The sequence below is a fragment of the Coturnix japonica genome, chromosome 4 (genome assembly GCF_001577835.2).
Source record: "Coturnix japonica isolate 7356 chromosome 4, Coturnix japonica 2.1, whole genome shotgun sequence".
Taxonomy (NCBI): Eukaryota; Metazoa; Chordata; class Aves; order Galliformes; family Phasianidae; genus Coturnix; species Coturnix japonica.
Window position 1 is genome coordinate 9,289,375 of NC_029519.1, and position 20,494 is coordinate 9,309,868.

Here is a 20,494-nt window from a genome sequence, read left to right on the forward strand (position 1 = left end):
CAGCCTAATGATTGTACTTCCTATTGACTTCTGTATTGTCACTAAAAGTCTGATAGCTCCTTATCAAATTGGAGAAAAAAACCAAAACAACAACAAAAAAGCATTTCCCAGAAGAATTTCAACATTCATAAGATTTGTTTGTGCTAATAGCTTGATATTTCTGTGCCCTTGGTTAACTGATGAACTTATCATAGGTGTTATGGAACATGTGACTCTCCTTCAGGTATCATTCTTAAATCACAGTTCTACATGCATATGAGTCTCATTTTTGGCATTCTTAACTACACTTGAGAGATGCCCAATACAAAATAGAGGACCAAAAATATATATAAATATACATTGTAGTTAAGCATAATTTGTTCCACAGAATCAGAGACTACTGCATTGCAGTACCTTCCTGAAGTCTTTAGAGGGAAAAAATGAGCTTTTAGTTTTTATGAGTTGGGCTTTATGTCAGTGTTCCTGAAGATGTTAATAGTGTGCTATGCCAGCTATGTACTTCTAAAGTATTACTGAGGAATCAACAGAAGATTCTGAAAAGCTTTCTAGCTCTAGTACAGAGAATACTAAAGCTGTTTCTAGAAATGTATCCCTAGGGAAAAGCTATAAAGTGAAGCTAATAGAAAAAAAAATGCTGGCCACTTTTTTGCTTTAGCTGATGTGCAGGTGTTGTAGCTGCTTCTTCAGAAATATATTCCCAATATTTTTTCTTGGTCCCAAATTCAAATAAAACACCAATGTAGCCAATAAAAAGATTTCTATGGGCTGGAGAAGAATATCGTAACTACAGAAAGTTAGGTTGTTTTATTTTCCTACATATTTAATTCCTATCTACAACCCCTTCTAAGAAGTAATACATTGATCTAAGGCTTCAGGATTCACTTCAGAAAGGAAATACTCTTTCATAACTGATGAATATAACATAAAGGGTGAAGAAGATACTCTGCTTAGAATCATTAATTACAAATAAGTGAAATGAAAAAGCAACAAACCAAAACACAACCACCTTTTCCAGAATATTTTATGTATTTTTTTTTATAGATGGAAGGGGAAAATAGTACCATCTTACGTATCAAGGGTTATGTTTCAGTATGGTTTTATGTTAGAAGAAGGTATGAAAGCAACAAGGTAAAATCTGGAAACAATTGCAGTTTATGATATAAGAGAGGTGAGGAAATGGGAGGTTGGAATCCAAGGCATGAAAATAAATTGTTTAAAAACCTATTTTTCACCAGGCATCGGTACTACTGTGTAAAACCAGAGCTAAAACAGACTGAAACTGAATGCAATTTGGCATTCATGTTGTTGAATGCAATGCTTATTCATTCTGAGAGGGGAGTCCATAACATGCAAGAAGGAGAAAGTAATTCTCATGTTTAAATGGAATTTTCTTTATTTTGATTCTGCTCGCTGTCTCTTGCCCTGTCACTGGGCACTGCTGGGAGTTTTTATTGGTGATGAAAGCTCATCTGGAAGAAAGTCGTTATTTTTAAAACATGATACATATGAATCTTCATGGAGAAGACAAATTGCAAGTGCCCTATGAAATTCATACAAAAACTAGAAGATGTAAAAGAAATTAGCTTGTAGATGTAGATATTCTTTGTGTTAAAGATATCCAGCTGTCTCTTCCTTAGATCATGTAAGCAATGTAAAATCTTGCAGCATTCTTGTTTCCAGGATGAATCATGTCAGGAATACAAGAAGCCTCAAGCTCTCAGAAACAATGAAAATTAGAATGTTAAAAAAATGGTTTGAGATAAATGAACTGGAATTTTATGGGAAAAGTTTGTCTTGTTAGAAAGTTCCTATTCAGCATTCAGTTTGCGTTAATGTTGGTGTGCAGAGCATATTTTTATCTGAATATTTGTTACTTTGTAATAAGAAGCTGAACTCTGCTTCCAATAAACAAAAGGACCTGTTTGTTAGATACTTAAAAAATGTATTTTTACTTACTAAAATTTTCTGTATTTTCACAAGGATGTCTGCAACCCCTTCAAATATTCATTCATACTCAACAACAGTGACAAGAAAATCACTTGCTGGTTACACGTAAAACACAACATTATTTTGAAAAAAAAATATGCATGTTGTAAATTAAGAAAGATTTTTCTTAGTTTGAATGGTGCTTCCTTTCGTAAGGAAATAAATGTTGTTAACTTAAGTTTGCTCGGGAGTGTATGAACAGAATACGTGAAGATCATTCTGTCTGTAGAGGATTCTATCTCTCAGCTTCTGTCTCTAAATAGGATACATATCAAACAGGCCATGGCAGCCTCTGAAGGATGCAATTAGTTTCAGCAGACTTTTGGATTTCCCCTCCATTTGATCATGATACACCTAATGTTACCTCCAAGGACTGAATTGTGAGGACTGTCTAAATATTTACTTTCCTAGAACTCTATTACAAAATAACACCAGAACAGTGGGGTTTCAGAGTAGGATTTCCTTTGTTTATAATAGTCTATCTGATCTATAAGGACTATTGCAGAATGTATATAGCTGGTTGGTACACATATGTTGTCAGTAGACAAAATGCCATTAGAGAGTGCTGAAATTTATGTAGATGCATCCTGCCTTTGCAGAACCAATTTAGTGTATGTTACGAATAGATTCATTGTCCAGCTCTTTTCTATTTGCTCCATAGGCAGAATGCTTCTTATAAGTGGGAAGCAGTGCCTTTGGGCTATATTCAGTAGCACAAATCCAGACAAATATCGTTCACCATATGTTTACTTATCCACTAACTTCAAAATATGGGGTCAGGGAAACATGTAAATTGGTTTAGTGCATCAGTTCTAAATCTACAGGGCGCAGTTTTTGTATGAGCATGCCTATAAAAATTAGATATTTGGAGATGTATTTCAGCAGTTAACTGGGAGAAACATGGCTTTAAAGAGATGAAAATTAACCTTGCTATAGGTGAGTCAAAGATAGCTCTGATAACCTGGGACTGGTACAGTTTCTGACCTTGCAGATCTAAAAGGCTATCTCAAATGCAAGTGTGGACCTTTTAATGTTTGCTCATATTTACTGCTTTCCTATCAGTACCTTCCATCAGCTTCTAAAGATCTAAAATCCAGTTGCTGGAATGGCTTTACAGGCTGTTAAGCATTTTGCAGAATTAGGTGTTCTTTTTTTTTTTTTTTAACAGTCAGCAACAGTCAAACACGTCTACTGTACTATCATACTCATTTTATGCATTAAAGGCCATCTGTCCATTCTTTTCATATTTCTGGTTCTTGTGCTTTGTGTTAGCACTAGACAGGGCAAACTTAGTTCTGTCTTTTAACAATAGCTCAGTGCGTGATGATCGCTAAAGTGCTTTAAACCTTTTAGGTATTAATATTAAGTGGATTTACATTGAATAGGTCTGTCTAATGGATCAGCTTATTGTATTCTCTGACAAAGTCATCCACATGAAGAAAATGCTATTAACTGTACAGAATTCTAACTCTTCTTTGAAGATGAGCTCTTAATCTTTTCTTCTTTTGATGTTGATTATAAATTATGAGTATTCTCATCTCAGCTGCACATTAATACTTAGAACTCTCTACCAGTTAATTCATAACTACCCTTATTCTTTTTTTCCCTTTTATTCTTAATTAAAGTTAACGTTATTTCATTTCTTCTAATTTCCTAAGCTAATCTTTAAACGCTTTCAGACTGAAAAACTAATTTTAGGAAAAAACTAAATAAGGTACTTTTGGTCCTTTTCAATATGTATTATCTAACTGGTTTTATGATGCCCTATTTCTCTCTAATTTTCACTGACTCAAAAAGTAAAAACGAAAGACATTACAATATCTTGATATTGTCTTGTATTGTCTTATTTCCAGAAGCTGGTGAATTGCAAGAGATATCACACAATTAGCCAGCCTTACCCAAAGTTCATCAAGTCATGAAAAGTTCTGTACCCAACACGCAAGATAAGTCCCTAAGTTTCAGGACTTCCTGAGTAAACAGGAGAATGTACAAATGTCCTCTAGTTAATCTTCTAATTCCTCTGCTGCCATGTATTCAAGCATACTTTAATTTTGGTTTCTTCCAGTGTTGTATCTTTCTCAGAAGCATTAGTTGCTGTTCCTATGACCACTAATATCCCAGGTTGCCTTGAGTATGGACATTATAAAAATATACATACATTGAGTGTAGATAATAGGTCCTGCGTCAGGTGGAAATCTAAACTGTTTTTACTAGTACAGTAATGGGCTCAGCATACCTGCCCTCTTTTATCCATGAAGCTGTTGGTAATAAAAATGAAGGCAGAACAACTGCTCACTCAGAATTGTTTTTGCACTGTAAACTCAGTTGCTGAAAGGATCTAGGTTAAAGTGAGGAAAGTTTCAGTTCTATGTATGTTACAAGGATGAGAAATACAATGATAGTTTCAGGGGTGCTCCTCAATGCAAGTGCAGAAGAGGTATTCCTTCTCTCCAGTTTGCTAGATGGAACTGATATGAACCTCCTGACATGTTGCCATTCTTCCTATCTAAAATCATGCATGATTAATGTAAAATAAGAATATAACCTATGAGAATGCATTTCATGTAGAACATATATACTCTATTCCATACTTTCTCTTACCATATACACATCTCTTTAAAGAAATCCTGACAAATTTCTTAAAGAGTTAAAACATCTAAATATTGGATACAAGCAGCCTCAAATAACTTTATGGTACTGTAGCCTTGGCCAGAAAATTTGGAGATGGATAGGTGTTTGAGTCTCTAGAGGTAGAGAGAGAAATTATTAAGGTCTTGGCTGAGACATCACCTGTGTCTTGGTAGAGCATGAAAATTAATCTATGGAAGGAAAGAAGCACTGGTGTCACTTTTTCTTAATGTATCTAAATTTCTTGATCTCTGATTCAGACCCTATGCATAGACAGATGTATGGATGGTGACTAGGAATGTGCTATAATACAACTCTAATGTTGTTGAAAGACAGGTACTTTCTTTACCTGTACCAATTCAAGAAAATTTGTGAGATAAGAAAACCATCTCCCACTCAGGTTAACAATCATCCATTAAAAAGATTGTTACAATCTATGTAATTTCTTCAAGATCTATATGAGGAGAAAACTAGGTCCTTTTCAAGTATTTTAATGAAATCTTCACAGAAAATAGCACTAGAAGAAATAGACCACAACCTGGGCTATAATCTCAGCATAGAAGAAAACAGGGAGAGATTCCACCCATAATACAAATCAAGCAGAGAGTTGCTCAACCCCAAATCTCTCATTCTGCTGGGTGTTACTTTAAGTCAAGTAACTCGATCCTCTCTGCAATAAAAGCAGGAATCAATCTCTTTTTTTAATGGAAAAGATTTCAAGGTCTCAAATTTCATCCAACAAGATGGTTACTGTCAAAAAGGTGAAGTTTTCACAGATCAGCTTTCAATTACCTATCAAACTTCTCTACTATCCTCTTAAAAAATAAAGCCCAACTCTAGAAAACAAAAAACTGCTGTAACTTCCAAGTAGTTTCATTTGTGCTCTTACAGTAATATATAATTTACACATTCTTTTAACTCATCTTACAATTTAATGTTGAACTCAGACAAGTAGCAAGGACTATTAACTTTTATGACTATATAATGACTGAAACAAACCTCTAAATATGACCTCCAATTAAGATATGCTAATTAAGATTAACATCCCAACTTTTGTGAAATTTGCCTTCCACTATTATCCAGTTTGTTTGCTGTCAAACTAGTGATGAAGTTTTAGAATTCTGACTTCCCAGTGGAAAATATATATGTACGGAAAGCTCACACCTTGCTTCTCTTTTAAATTCCTGCTAGTTTTCTTGATCTATACTTCAAACCCTTCAGCTTTGAAATATACTGTGATTTGACTGTTTTGGCACAAAATAAAATAGGCTATTTTAGACAGTGTATAATCAATAAAGAAACAGATGTTAAGCAGATGTTCCATTAAGTAAGATTATTGCAATGAAAAGATAATAAATGAAAATGCTCACAGTAAAGTTCCACAAAGGAGCAATCTCCAGAGACAGAGAGATCGTTCCTTAGGTGGCAGTCAGTCCTTAAATGGGATCTAGGAGAGGTGGAGCCAGGCCTTGGAAATTTGATGAGTATGTATACGCTTGCTCTATAACTTTCTAATGCTCCTGTCTATCGGTGCACATGATAGGAGGAGTGATCCCCCATGTGCCCAGTGCTGAGTAAACACGTACCTGCTTTATAACATAATTCTGGTTATAGAGTTTGATTCTGCACGTCAGTTTTAACTAAAATTTCAGCTGTTTGAGCTACTGGTTCTACCACCTGTAGTGTAGAATAGGTAGCCAATAAATGCTTTTCAACTGTGATGTATCTTTATTCTGCTCCATGCCATTCCTGAGACCAGAATCCAATAGGGGTCCAAACAGAACTCTGGCATTTTCACAGGCCCCAGCCAAAGCCATTCTGAATAACATGAATGTCCAATTCAGCGGGGAGGATTCAAAGCAGCTGCTTTGGTGTCTTAGGACTGAAAATGCCCAAACCTTATCCATTACAGCACTGGCTAGTACTTTGGTTTCCCCTGACCAAACTACAGGAATTTTATGGACAGGCCTGGACCTTGTACCTTCTGAGGATTTATAGCCCATCCTCTTTCCTGCAGGTAGGTAGTTAATGAATCTGCTGCTTGTCCTACTGTCTCCAATGAGTTGAATTTTAACAGAAGATCATCAATATAATGATGCAAGCTGACATTATCAGCTTTCTCCCATTTAGCCAGGTCACACACCACTAAACCGTGACATTATATTGGCAAATACCACAAGGGTACCCTTGTGGCAGGATCTGAAAGGTCCACTACCTGCCTCTCCATGTGAATGCAAACTGGTCCTGCGATTCTTCAGCAACTGGAATACTGAAGAATGCATTTGTCAAATCTAAAACACAATGGTAAGTTTTTATCTCTCTCAGAGCGCAGATGCTCTGTCTCCCCCAGGTCAGCTATTAATTGGGTGGCTTAATTAAGATTAATTGAATCTCAGCCTTCGAGGCCACCAAGTGGTTTAGTATGGAGACTAAGGTTCCATATAGATGGGAAGGGGTCTGTTGTAAGATTAAGTCTCATATACCTGCCATAAACCTTACCATATCTAGGCTGTATAACGTATCCTCATATCTCACTTCTCTTATGCCCAGCACACATATATGGTTTTGAAGGTCCTCTGTGGAAGACCATAATCCTGTGTTTTTAATGGAATGTCTGATTTATTTGGCCAAACCACATGACATGTTGTCATTAACCAGTGTATTATCAAATGTTTCTCACTGGTGTATTGAACAGCAGCATACAATCTCTGCCATCATGGTGGCTAGCTTTGATACTTCCAGACCTTTAACCATGACACCTTCCACCCTTGAATCCCATAATCTAAGTAACCATGTAAGTACACTTTCTGTTGACTTCTGCTGAAATTGCTACACCATATCCATTAATTCTGTTGGTATATATGGTTTAGCCCTTATATGAAAATGTGTTTGGGCAGGGGGCTCCCCTGCCAGTCTAGCTTGTATCTATTTTGTCTTTTGGGTTATAATAGGATGGAGTTCCAAGGAATCCATTGTAAGTGGATCATCTAAATCTGATTTAGAGGTTTTATTTTCCTTTTCAACAAGGTCTGTCGTTTCAGAGGTGCTGTTATTATCTATTGAAATATTGCGGACCTGGCCTATTGGGGGATGTAAAATTGGTCTTTTCCCTGTTAGTATGCTAAGTTTCTGTTCCAGGTTTTCAATGTGATCTTTGAACAACTGTCTTTCTCTTTCTAAGGTGTCAGCTCTTATCTCAGCTTGATTTAAGGCATCTAAGAGTGGCCATACCACCATAGAGGCAGCTAACTGCCATTCTTTTGTAGTCAGAATGTTCTTGTCTAATCCTTGAATATATTCCACCATGCAGAATGGGGTAATACTCCCCATAACCCACAGGGGACCCCACTTTTCAACTATGGTTGTTAGTTGGTAATAGGGAGAACTCAGAAACCCTGCAATCTGCCCAGGGATCATTTTGTCTAAGCTCTCCCCCCTAATCCATTTATAGATGTCCGCAAAAAAGATACAAAGAGCATGACAACACTACTTAGTAGAGCAAATTCTCAGCTACAAAACACTTACTTGACACTTGTCCCCACCATCAGCTGTGTTTTCTCACATGAAAAAGAACCTGCATGCTGCACTCACAAAAGTTTGCACCAGTGGACATGACCCACTGTCACAACTGCTAAAACACAGCACTCACCACTTCACTGTGCTCACATCCACTCTTGGTATCTGTAAGCACTAAGCAATTGATGAATGTCAGTGGGTGCCATTTTTTTTTCTTTCCTACATGGAGGAATTCAGTTCCACATCTTTGCTTTGAATAACATGCTTTTGTGTCAGAAACTATTCTGTCAGACTGTCCCTCTGCAGCTATCTGTCACACAGCAACAAAATGTAATGGAATGTTGGTGGAAAGGTTCAACTTCTACTGCCATCCCAACAGTGTCTACTTCTGTCACAGTGGGCCAAGGTAGTAAAATAAGAGGCATAACTTTTGGAGCAGCCCTCATGCTTCCAAGTCTCCAAGATGTCGCATCCTCTGTGCACACTGGCATTGGTTAGTGGTTTGTGAGATGGCAGCTCTGTTGTTGAGATGAGGAAGTGCACTGGTCCCCCTTGAAAGTAAGGGAGAGACAGCTCTGGTAATTTTTGTCTGCCCTGTAATGCCAGTTTACTCTGTCTATATTGTCAGCAGTGTTGGTGCTCAGGTAACACTCTGGCCTGTCTGGCTATAAGCCCTTCCCAGTAGTGGCCATGCAGTGAGAAATGCAGACTGTGTGTTGTGCAAGCTCTGCTCCAGCTGCCCACACAGTACACCTGCCTCTGGGAGTGCTGCGGGGACTGCAGGTAGGACTGCCACCTCTGTTGGCTTAAGAGCTGTCTGCTGCAGCGCCTGAGACAGGTAAAATCAGGATTATGAAGTGCAGTTTTATTTTTTCATTTTTTTCCCTTTTCTCCTAGCTAAGTCTACTCTCCTGTGTTCCTTAATGGGACTTTTCCATTTCTTGTTAAGTGTCTTTGATGACATGACAGGTACATTGCTAACGATAATAAATAAATTATGAGATGTGTAGGTCTCCTATATTTCTAGTGGCAATTTCCACTGGAGAGTTTCTTGCAGAAGGGGATTTCCTGCCTCAGCCTTACCTGGTTTCAACCCTCAGCTCCATGACTTCTTTTAAATATGTTTTGTGCACTGATATTTTAGTAGAAACTCTTCATTCCTGTGGATTCTTCCCACATGTCTGTGCTTTCCATTTTTATTTTTAATTTTTTTATTTTTTGTCCACTATTTGTTCCTGGCTTTACTTTAGTTCAGGTAAAACTTCTTGAAGCTGGTGGGGGTTTAGCATGAACAGGTACTGACTGCAATTGAACAGGCTTGAGAAACTGACTCTTGCTGAAATGGAAATAGTTGTTCTTTAGATGTTTCTCTGCTTAAGAGATAGCTTATATTTTCTTTGCATACTTCTCAGGTATAACAGTACAATGTGTGTCTTCCTGCTAGGTACTCACACATAACTTACGTAGTTTCAAAGGAATCTTGTAACAAATTCACTGGAATCTAGTCTTATATCTTCTCTTTAATGTATTCTACTCTAGTACCAAGCAATCAAAATCTCCCATTCCTGTTCACTAGGGTTTCTCCTATGTTTTACATTTTATTTGCTTGCCTCTTTCACAGCATAGCTATTTCTTTTTCTGAATGTTAAAGTAATTGGTTTATTCTCTGAAAACTTTCCAAGAGTAGTCAGTGGCAATCACTTAGAACCAGTTTCTCTGAAGTCCACTTTTGCTGTGACAAATGTTGCGCGAAGAGCACTTCCACCATTGCCAATCCACATGCAAATATACTTGTCTATAATTACTACAGGAATACAAAATTGCTAATAAAAAGACTGAATTATGGATAACTATATTTAACAAACTAACTTGAAGATTTAGTTTGCTTGTTAATGAATGTATTGAAATTTATTTGCACTACATCTTAGGGTTTTCTGGCAAATATCAAATACCGTATTTAGAAATTATATGAAAAGCAGTTTGTTTCCTATGCAGAAATACAATTTGGCCCCCAAACCACCTCACAGTCTTTGACCTCAGATGACTGCCCTGAACATGGATTTTTTCCATTAACTCTTTTACTGCAAATGGAAATATCATTCTCTTGCTGTCAGGTTGTTAGTGCCAAGGGCTGTATTCTGGCTAGTACTGCGTGCATGCAACTATCAGTAAAGGGACATTTGCAAGTATAATTCCATTTTCTCAGCACTCAAACCTACAGAAAACAGTCCAGCTAAACAACCAATAAAAACTTCTTGGGAAGAGAGAAACAGGGAAAAACATCTACTGCAACATATATGTGAGTTGAAAACCATTCAAACCTAGGGTCTAAATGTAATGACCTACATGCATCTTGTTTTTAGGTAGCATTTTGGCAGAAAATTAATGTAATGCGTGAATAAGAAAGAACTAAACTTTAGGTGGTGCAGCAAAACCTCACTGTTCGCTGGGTTTTGTCAGTGGCATGATTTGTGACCCAATTTCACAGTACCAAGATCAATAGTGATAATCCTGCACTCTCATAGAGCTCTTTGTTTATTTGGCAGAGTTAAAAACAGTTTATAAAAGACCCAAAATGTACAGCTGCTCAGAGATCTTTAAAGAGCTGTCGTCTTTCTACTAGGATCATTATCCCCATTTGACATGATGGGTAAACAGTGATACTGGTCTGCTGGGCTGTATTGTTCTATCCTTGTATGAAAGCAGATAATAGAGAACATGCCTTGGAGGCAAGTCTGTGTCTACTGAGCTTCACTGCTGTCACTGCAAGATATTGGTGTTTTCATTGCCAGCAGTCACATACTGGCCTCTGAGAGACTTTTCACCACTTTTAGGTCTTGGGGACTGTCTAGGTGCAGGGAATTGTTTACGTTGTAGGTTGGATGTATACTACTGTACAGGATGTATGTTTTTTGTTCTTTTTTGGTTTCAGATCCCCAAAATTTAACACCTACTTTTTAGTGATTAATGGCAGTGTGGCCTCAAAGTGTTTCATAATTTCTTTCTTACTTGTAAGACCTATAATGCTGGCATTTCCCTTACAGTTGTATGTATTTTGTACATGGTTTTTACTGTTTTCCAAGATGCTGAGAATATATTGTGCAAGAGAAGGTTGATATTGATCCTTCTAGATTATTGCTTGCTTTCAAGAACTACGAAAGACTTGACTTGATGGACTAAGCAGCTGCTCCATTCCCTGCATACCTAATGATGTAGTTAGAACTGGGAGGAGTTGTAACTTTGGATGTGAACTGTGAAATTCAATCAAATAACAGATTTTAATCCTTGATCTTGCACTTCCAAGGAAAATAACTGTAGAGAAAAATGGAAAAATTCAAATCCTTGAAGCTGCTTAATTTTCTGTTCAAACAAATAATATTCCACTTAGCTGCTGGTGATAGAATTCTCAAAGGAAATTGTGAATGATTTTGGAATATTTTAAAATCTGTCTAGTTAAGAAGTCCAAGCCAGGAGACAGGCTACATTTTGAAAAGTGAGTACAAATTTACCTCAAACCATCACAGCCCTGATCACAGAATCATAGAATAGCCTGGGTTGTGAAGGACCACAATGATAATCTAGTTTAAACCCCCTGCTATGTGCAGGGTCACCAACCACTAAACCAGGCTGCCCAGAGTCACATCCAGTCTGGCCCTGAAAGCATCCAGGGATGAGGCATTCACAACCTCCCTGGGCAACCTGTTCCAGTGTGTCACTACCCTCTGAGTTAAAAACTTCCTCCTAATAACTAACATTCACACTGTGGAAAAGGCACCTTCAGGGGCTGGGAGTAGGAAGCATGAATTGTTTTTCCACGTTGGCTAGTTGTGCGATATGACCTCATTTGCTTGTACTTCTGTCTCCTTGGTCTATCATCTCTGCAGAAGTTAGAGTACAATTAATTCATGCAGTTTTCCACACACTGAGGCCCTACCTACATCTAATAACTTGACCTGAAGCTCTCACACAAGTCTTGGTTTTAAGGAAAATTAGAATGATAGAATCACCAAAATAGATAGGAAACAAAATTAACTAAGAGGCATTTATTGCTTAAGAAAAGAAAAAAAATCCCTCTTCACATAATTTTAGACTCTTGATTATCTGTCTTCTCTTCATAATAGTAGCTTTTAGCAGTTGACAGGAACTCTCTGATAATTTTCTGATGGTTTGAAAGTGAAATATGGGACATATAGAATGTCTGGTTGCCCTCTCTGTCATTGTTAAAGATCATTAGATGTTAATGTCTTAGCAGTAGCAATGGTTCAAAAGTAAGATACTGAAACTCTTGGAAATCCTAAAGGTGTTTTCAGCCAAGGCACTGATACAGTAGTAAAATGTTAATGGTGTTAGGAATAATTGAATCCTTGCCTTATTACATATGGGCTAATTTGGAAGCTCATTATTTATTTGGCAAGTACTTAGCATAACAAATTAATCTAAAGTGACACATGAGAATAAAGTAGGTAAGTCAAAATGAAAGCCAAAATCAAGATGAAAGAGGTAAGATCAAGCCTATTTACTTTGAACACCAGTAAATTTTTTTGATAAATGGAAGAGTTTCACATGGATGTAGAAAGTGAAAGAAAAGAGAGAGGAACACAAAGGCAGAGTTCACTGCAGATGGGGAGTTTATTCTTAGGAGAAAGGTACAACTCTGAGGGAATATGTGAAATACTTTTGTATTCTGCTGTTTGTTTGGAAAAACTACCTGGGAATTTTGGTTTAATTAGACAGATGTCCTAGTTGGTGTGTTATGATAACATTTTCCTGTGTCATGATTAGCTTTACTGAAGCATTGTAAGGGGCCAGAACTTCACTTTTGATTCTTAATCATGTGTTCTCTCAGGTGTTTCATAGAACAGGTGAAGTGAGCAAAGGTGTCTCAAGATAGATGGCTGGCTTTGCAGAGCAAGAGACAGGACAGATCTGCCTATCCCTGAGGAAGGGAAGAGGGGGAAGAAGAGGAAGCTGATTTAAGTGCTTTGGCTTCTCTATCAGCACAAACAAATCCAAGTACACTTGCAGCCTCTGATGGCTGTAACTGCAAAGAAAGTGGATGAAACAACTTATAGAAATAAGCTTCAGAGTATTTATTACATAAGTACATGTTATTGTCTCTTTCTTTCATGGCTTGATCACAATTCATCAAAGTATTTAAGTATTTCAAACAGGTGAACACTTCTGTTGAATTAAAAGTTAAGCACATACCTAAGAACTTTGGTAGTTCAAGGCCTCAATCATAAAATACCATGATTAGGGCACTGCAGCCATTTCTGTGAAACAGCAAGATTTACTTCTTTGAATTCCTTGAACACTGGGGCATGGTTTTCATATGAGGACTTTGCTTTTATTATGAGCGATTGTTCATTTCAGGGAATTGGAAAGCCATAACCTACTGCTCTGTAAGTCATGTGGTATACATACATATGTAAATGAAACAGATGGACTGGAACTGCTTCTAAGACTGCAAGACTAAGTAGCTGTACAAATGCATAGTAAGTTAGTAGAATGCTTCTTAATTGTTGACAGGTTTTAGACATTAAAAATACTCGGTAAATGTTTTTAGCTGAGGCATCAGTTTGAGAGAAAATATAAGAAAACCCCTGCAATTAGGTAAATAAAATGGAATAAAAAGTTAAAGGAGCCATTTTAAACACCTTGATTTCTAATCACATTGATTTCTAATCAGTTCTAAATGAGTGTAATAGTTTCATAGAATTACTTTAATAAAGAAAATTAACTAAGGGACACAACTTGATATGATGACTCACAGCAAACACTCTGAAAAGGACAGGTTTATCAAGCCAATTTCCTGTGAAATTAAATTAATAATTTCCAATAAGTGTTCTATTTTTAAATAAAAATATTCAGCCACAGATAATTTTGGAAGGAGATTTTATTGTCTAGGAAAAATGTAAGAAAAAAGATCCACAGAACATGCAGCTGAACATCTTCAAACAGTCCTTGGGCTGAAATGTTCTACTTGTCACACTAACATTATAAAATACAGAATTTCAGTCTCATGTTTCAGAGTTTAAGATGGCCACTGTCAGAATCAAGCTGAAAAGGGCGTTACTGTCCATTGATAACAGGGAGGGAAGTGTGAGTGTGAGCACAGCCCAGCGTGCCCACACATTAGTGCAGCTGTAGGTGTGGGAGATGGGACTTGTGGCAGTGCTGTTGCTTACAAGACCAGCTCTACTGACAGTCCCTGAAGCTACAGCTTCAGATGTGGTCTTTACTAGACGATGGGCTTGCCTCAAGAAGTCTGTGGCAGCCCAGATGGAGGGCCAGCTAAAAAATGTGGCAGTTCAGGTCTCTGGCTGTAAGGGAGTGCCAGATCCTGCTGCTGCTGGGGGAGGATGGGAAGGATGCCACCTGTGTGAGGTGTGGATATGTGGATGAGCTGCTCAGCCTGGTGGTGGAGCTTAGGGAGAAGGTAGAGAGATTAAAGATCATATGAGAGTGCAAGTGTGAGATTGACTGCTGGTGTAACTCTCTGCAAGAAAGATGCAGAGATAGCACTCCCAGACTGTGATGGACCCTCTCCCTTGCCATAGTCAAACCGAGAGAGCCAGCTTGAGAGGAGGAATGGCAGCAGGTCCCACCTTGGTGAGGGGGCCAACCCTCATCCCAACCTACTTCTGTTCCCCAGGTGCCTCTATGCTGGACTTGATGATCTCTGGAGGTCCCTTCCAACCCCTACAATTCTGTAATTCTGTGAAAAGTGAATTCATGCATTAGACAATGGAATGTTTACTTTTCATGAGCATCAGGTGAGTTTACCCATTCTTTTTGATTTGCCAGTATATGTGTGAATCTATATGAGGAATATCTTTCATGAAACACATTTAATGTATTGCTTATTGGCCACTGGGATGCAGAGAGAAATCTAATGACCCTATTTTAGACCAACATAAATACATATATTCTACTACAGGTTTTAAAATATATTTTGTTTGGTCTGTAATTCCTTTTTGTTATGTCAGAGCCAGATAATAAACTTCCTCAGCTGGAGAACTGTGAATCTAGTTTTCTAGCCTTGTTTTTCAAGACACCAACATCCATCACCAGTTCCAGCTGTAAAAGAAAATAGATCTGCTTAGTAGCCAGTATGGTTTTCTGCAACTAGCTGTGTCTTACATTATGCAAGCTGAAAAGTTAATCATGCTTTCTGCTTGTTTATTGCATGCAATAGCTATATATCATAATAGGGGTAAACCTGAAGTTACTGAAATTGGAAGTATCTCTGCTTCATCATCTTATATTTACAAGTACTGTTTACAGTTCTATGGCTGATGCCATACTTGCTGGAGATGCTAAATGCTGTGTAAGCAGTTTCAGGGATACTCTAAGGAGATATGAGAGAAATAATTGTGTTAGCCTGTTTTGAAATCCATGGCTATGAAAACTGACACACTTATTTTCACATACGTGGTCATTTAAAAGAGGAATGTTAAATACAGAGACCTTACAAAGTATATGTGATCTGTACATTTAATAAATCATGCATAACTTCCCTTTAACATAAACATATGAAAGGTATGTATAGAAAAACCTGTAAAGTGAAGTCATTAAATATTTACTGTGCAATCAGATTAAGGAATAATCTGACTGGGAGTAATGTAACAGACTCTTTACCAGGGTCTGTTGTGACAGAACAAGCAGAAATGGTTTCAAACTGAAAGAAGGGATGTTTGGATTGGATAATAAGGAAGAAGATTTTTACAATTAGGGTGGTGAGGCACTGGCACAGGTTACCCAGAGAAGCAGTGGTGCCCCATCCCTGAAGATACTCAAGGTCAGGGTGGATGGGCTCTGAGCACCTGATGGAAAAATACATGCCATACTGAAGAGTGACATCCTTTAGTTATTCTTCAACTCTGTATTTCTTATCTACACATCCTTGTTGCTATAAAACTTGTTTGGGTTCCAGTCAAAGTTCTGCCATCACTGTTGCCCATTTGGATTCTTTTAGAGATGTCAGCTTTCTGAAATTCCTTGGCAGGCAGAGCTGGTTTGAATTTGCCTTGATTAATTTTCCTTTAATTTAAAGGAGACAAATGCCAGCCACTTAACTGATTCTAGGAAGTGTTTCCAGCAAACTGCAGCTACTTTCAAGGCCAGGTTATGCAGGGAATCAATACAGTATATTTTCTGAAAGATGCCACACAGACTGAAATCCTGTCCGTCTCAGAGGAGCAAATCGGGCAGCTGAAAAAACATTTCTAAACTGCTTCAATATGCTTTCACTGTGAACTCTCAGGAGAGGCGGAGGCACCCTTGCCAGTGGGTAGAATCACAGCCATCTCAAATCATAGAACAGAGGGCCCAGTTTCAGTTTGATCCAGTAATGATTGGTAATACATACAGATGTTCTGCTATGAGATTTCCCATTACATCTGGTCTCCCCTAAAAAAGCTTACATTTCATTTTTGTTCTATTTTTATAGCTTTTGGTGACTCTTCTTGGTACACAAAAGCCTAAATTGTCAGGTGTCCATAAAATGTCTATTAGCCATATGCAATAAATCATACATGATGTTTGATGTAGAGAAATACTGTGCAATAAGAAATAGTCACGCAAAATATTTCTGCTCATTCATAATCTATTTTACTAGGACCGCAGAGGTCTCAATAAACATATACTCTTCCAAATCCTTAATTAATGTAGAGAGGAAGGCTAGCTCATCACACCAGAGCAATTGTTGCTGCTCTTTTGTGGCTATTAAGGGTAGACTGCTCTCTGATCACTGAACAATTAAGTCAGTTTAGAATCGAGTTCAGTTTTGAAGCAAGGAGATACTTCTGAAGTGAATGTGATCTGTTGACAGATGCCACAAAGAGAGTAGGAACCATTTATGTCAGAGTGTAATTCATAACATTTAAATAAGCTGGCATATTTTTAGGGTTTTTCCATATGCTCCATGCATTGCCAAAGTGGGTCTGTCAGACACTGGAGAAAAATCTTGTGATTTTTCCTGTCAAGTCCCAGACATGAACTATCATACATCAGAATAAGGAAATAATTGAAAAATTAAGCATGTGTATATTCCCCTAAATCTATGTTAAAAATACATGACTTGCCCAATTTTAGGGCAAAGCAGGAAAACATTCAGTTCTTGCCATCTCCTAAACTCTACTTGATGTGAAGCATTCTACTTCATTTCCCTTCATGAAGATGGAAACTGATTCAGAGTGTCGGGTTATGACTTCACATGTAGCATTTTTGTGTGATCTAAAAATTGCTTCCCATTGAAAGCTGTAACTTTTTTTTTTAATGTTTTTTTCCAGAGTCCTGGAGACTCTGAATTATTATTTTCTTTTAATTGCCAGCATTGTGCATGAAGTAATACACAATATGTGATGCTTTTCCTGCTATCATCTGTTATTTTTGTCACATACAAAAGCGTTCTGCTTTTGCCAACCACTGTTGCCTCCTTGAACTTTGAATTTTTAAGAAAAACTTGCAGCAATAGCTTCAAAGGTCCACAGCTGTAAAACTGCCAACCATGCAGTGCTCTACTGCATCCTGATCACGATCCATGGGCCAAGAGCCAGCTATGTCATGGGAGATGACAAAAATGCATTACTCGTCTTGGGCTGAGGTGCGCTGAGTTCTTGTCCTGAGGACAGGGGGTAAGAAAGAGAAGATGTCTGTACCAATTCCTTATTTTCCTGGAAAAATAGACACATTTTTCAGAGCTCTGTTCTTTTGGTTGGTTGGTTGATTTTAGTTTTTGGTGTTTGTTCCTTTTTTTTCCCCCATGTAATTTCTTTAACTTTTTAAAAAAATTATTTCCCTATCTCCTCATGAAAATACAAGATAGTAAATGCAGCAGAAAGAATAAGTGAATTACACAAAATATCTCAGTAAGATCGTTGGTACTGCACAGTCCCTGTTTTGGTACTGTTGACTTCATTATCATCAAGTAGGTTTGGTCCTTTGTGTTAAAATTACAAAATTTCACTGCAATCAGTAAATACTGATGTTAATTACTTTCCTGCTTACAGGACATTGATCACATTGATTGTTCAGGTGTGTAATGGTACTGCTAAATCTGAGCAGTAGTAAGGCTGAATGTACTGCTTTGCTTAGTAATACGTTTTCACTTTCTATAGTTAAAAGTCTGACCACTAAGCTAATCATTTTAGCATAATTAATAACTTTATCCCTGGCTCAGGGCTGTACAACCAAGACAGAACTTTTGCTAGCATATTATTTCCCAACTAATCTAAAGATCCATAAAAATTAACTGATTTCACAGGTGCCATACACTTGTACATCATATCACCTGTCCTGGAAGCTGACAGCTTTCAAAACAGTAAATGAGCTTTAGATATAGCAGCTGCAGGCAAGAAAAATGAAAATGAAGGAATTAATACTACATAGTTCCTTGTATCATACATGTGTATTGTGCTGGGGTTTTCTGTTCATGTTTGTTGTTTATTTTTTATTTTATTTTTTCCAGATAGAACTTAAAGCTTTTTTCACACCAGTTTATCTTTCTAGAAGCAAGCAGCCCTATCATACAGAGCTATGATGTATCAGCCTCATTTTTATTACAGCTGTCTATGGTAATAACCATTACAATCCAGGCTGTAAAACTTCACTATTTCTCCTCTTATTGACATGCTCATAACTTCCATCTTGCACTGACATTTTCCACACCTGGTCTCTGTCCTTTTTAATACAGAGTTTGAATACAGAGGCTATCATGGTCACTGAGATGTGCCTGATATTTTTTCCTTAAAATAAAATGAAAGCATGCCAGTAACTCAAGCCTTGACATGCTAAATTTTGTATCAAGACTAATGGACATGGCTCCAGACTTTGGAGCATGAAGGATGTCTTTATTTGGACTGTGACAGGTTGGCAGAAATCCATGCGGGAGATGAGAAGATGCGCCTTGTCATCTTTGTGAAATGTTCCATCAAAATAAAGCCTTACTTGCTTTTCTTTGTCCCCCTTTGTCTACAGTGCACTGCAAACTGTGGAACGCTCTGTTTCTCAAGCTCGCAGCTTGAGTTTTGATATGTTTAACTACAAAATCAATATTAATAGTGTCACAATGGGTCGAAACCTAAGAGCAAAAAAAATATAGACCTTAAAAACTGTAAAGCAAAATGGTTTGTTTCTCATTAGTACTGTGGAAGGGTTTAATGAATATCTCATTCAATTAAAAAAAGCATGCACTTTGAGCCACTGGATGGAGACTGCTTTTCAGATGCGTAGCATGAATGCACATGAGCAAAAAGGTGAAAAGTAAAGTACTGTACCACAGTTGGTACATCCAGTTTGATGGTAGTTCTTCTATGGAGTTGAAAGCTATATGACTCCCTGTAAAAATTTAGGAAAAAATGATATTACATCCATTTATCACATATCCTTTTGTGTGCATTGTTGTGGTTTGTTGTTAGAGAGGCTAATGAGAGATTCAAGTCTTAGGCAGCATGCTTCAGCAGGAGGTACATTTGTGTAGACTCCAGGGAAGACAAGCCTAGTTCCACCGGCTTGTGAAAGCAAGGCAAACATATGAAAAACATGAAAAAAGTACTCTGACCCACTGCAAACTGTATCAAGCCATGGCTGATGAACCTGTAAGGATCCTTACTCATCATTTGTTTCACCTGATATGCCTCCCTGCCCCTCAGTCTTCATTATGCTCCAATTTCACCCACCTGTGTTCCCCACTTAGCTTTATTAGTCTCAGAAGAGGGTGTAGCAAGTTCTTTCTGAGCCATATTAAGCAGATGCAGTTAGAATCTCATCTCCAAGACTTAACCTCTTTGCTAAAGTAATTGTTTAATGTTATACCACAAACAGCGTGGACCTGTAAATCTATGTAATTAACTACTTTTACTTGCAAACATCTAAAAATTGCTGGAATGCTATATTTAGAGGCAGCTAAATGTTCAGAAGGAAATGGAAATGGGGATTGTGTTATGTTGATATTCTCACACAGGTGGGCATGCAAATATTGAGGATTTATGCATAAAAGAAAATCACTATGACTTCTACTGAGCAGAATACTTAGCTTTTAATACTTCAAGTGTAAATTCACATAGCTTAAGCAGCTCTATTAGTATAATTGTGTGAAAGCAGAACATTTCAGTGGCAAAGGTTAATTTCTGTTGAATGCTGTTACTGAATGTGATGAAAACATACTTGCTGAAGATTTTAGAACAAATTGCTTTGCTGCTGATGCTCCAAAGTAATAAGTTGTATCACTTAAACTTCAGTGCTTTAATTGTGTTTCCTCTGTGTTTGAAGCTGTAACTATTGTTATATCTGAAGTCTGTTTCTAATAAACGGCTTCAGTATGGCTTGACTCTTAATCTCGGTAGTCTTTTATGGAAGTGTG

At 37.5% G+C, this 20,494-nt stretch overlaps 1 long non-coding RNA gene across 2 annotated transcripts in view; it reads left to right on the forward strand.

Annotated features, from left to right (window-relative positions):
* LOC107312880 overlaps nt 1-20,494 on the forward strand; it is a 117,086-nt gene that overhangs the window by 22,777 nt on the left and 73,815 nt on the right. Inside the window, exon 1 of one of the 2 annotated variants that reach the window (XR_001554666.2) lies at nt 14,608-14,906. The exons of the other annotated variant lie outside the window; for it this stretch is intronic. This is a non-coding gene — a long non-coding RNA (uncharacterized LOC107312880). Of the gene's footprint in view, nt 1-14,607; nt 14,907-20,494 lie in introns of those variants that run through there. 2 annotated transcript variants of the gene reach the window in all.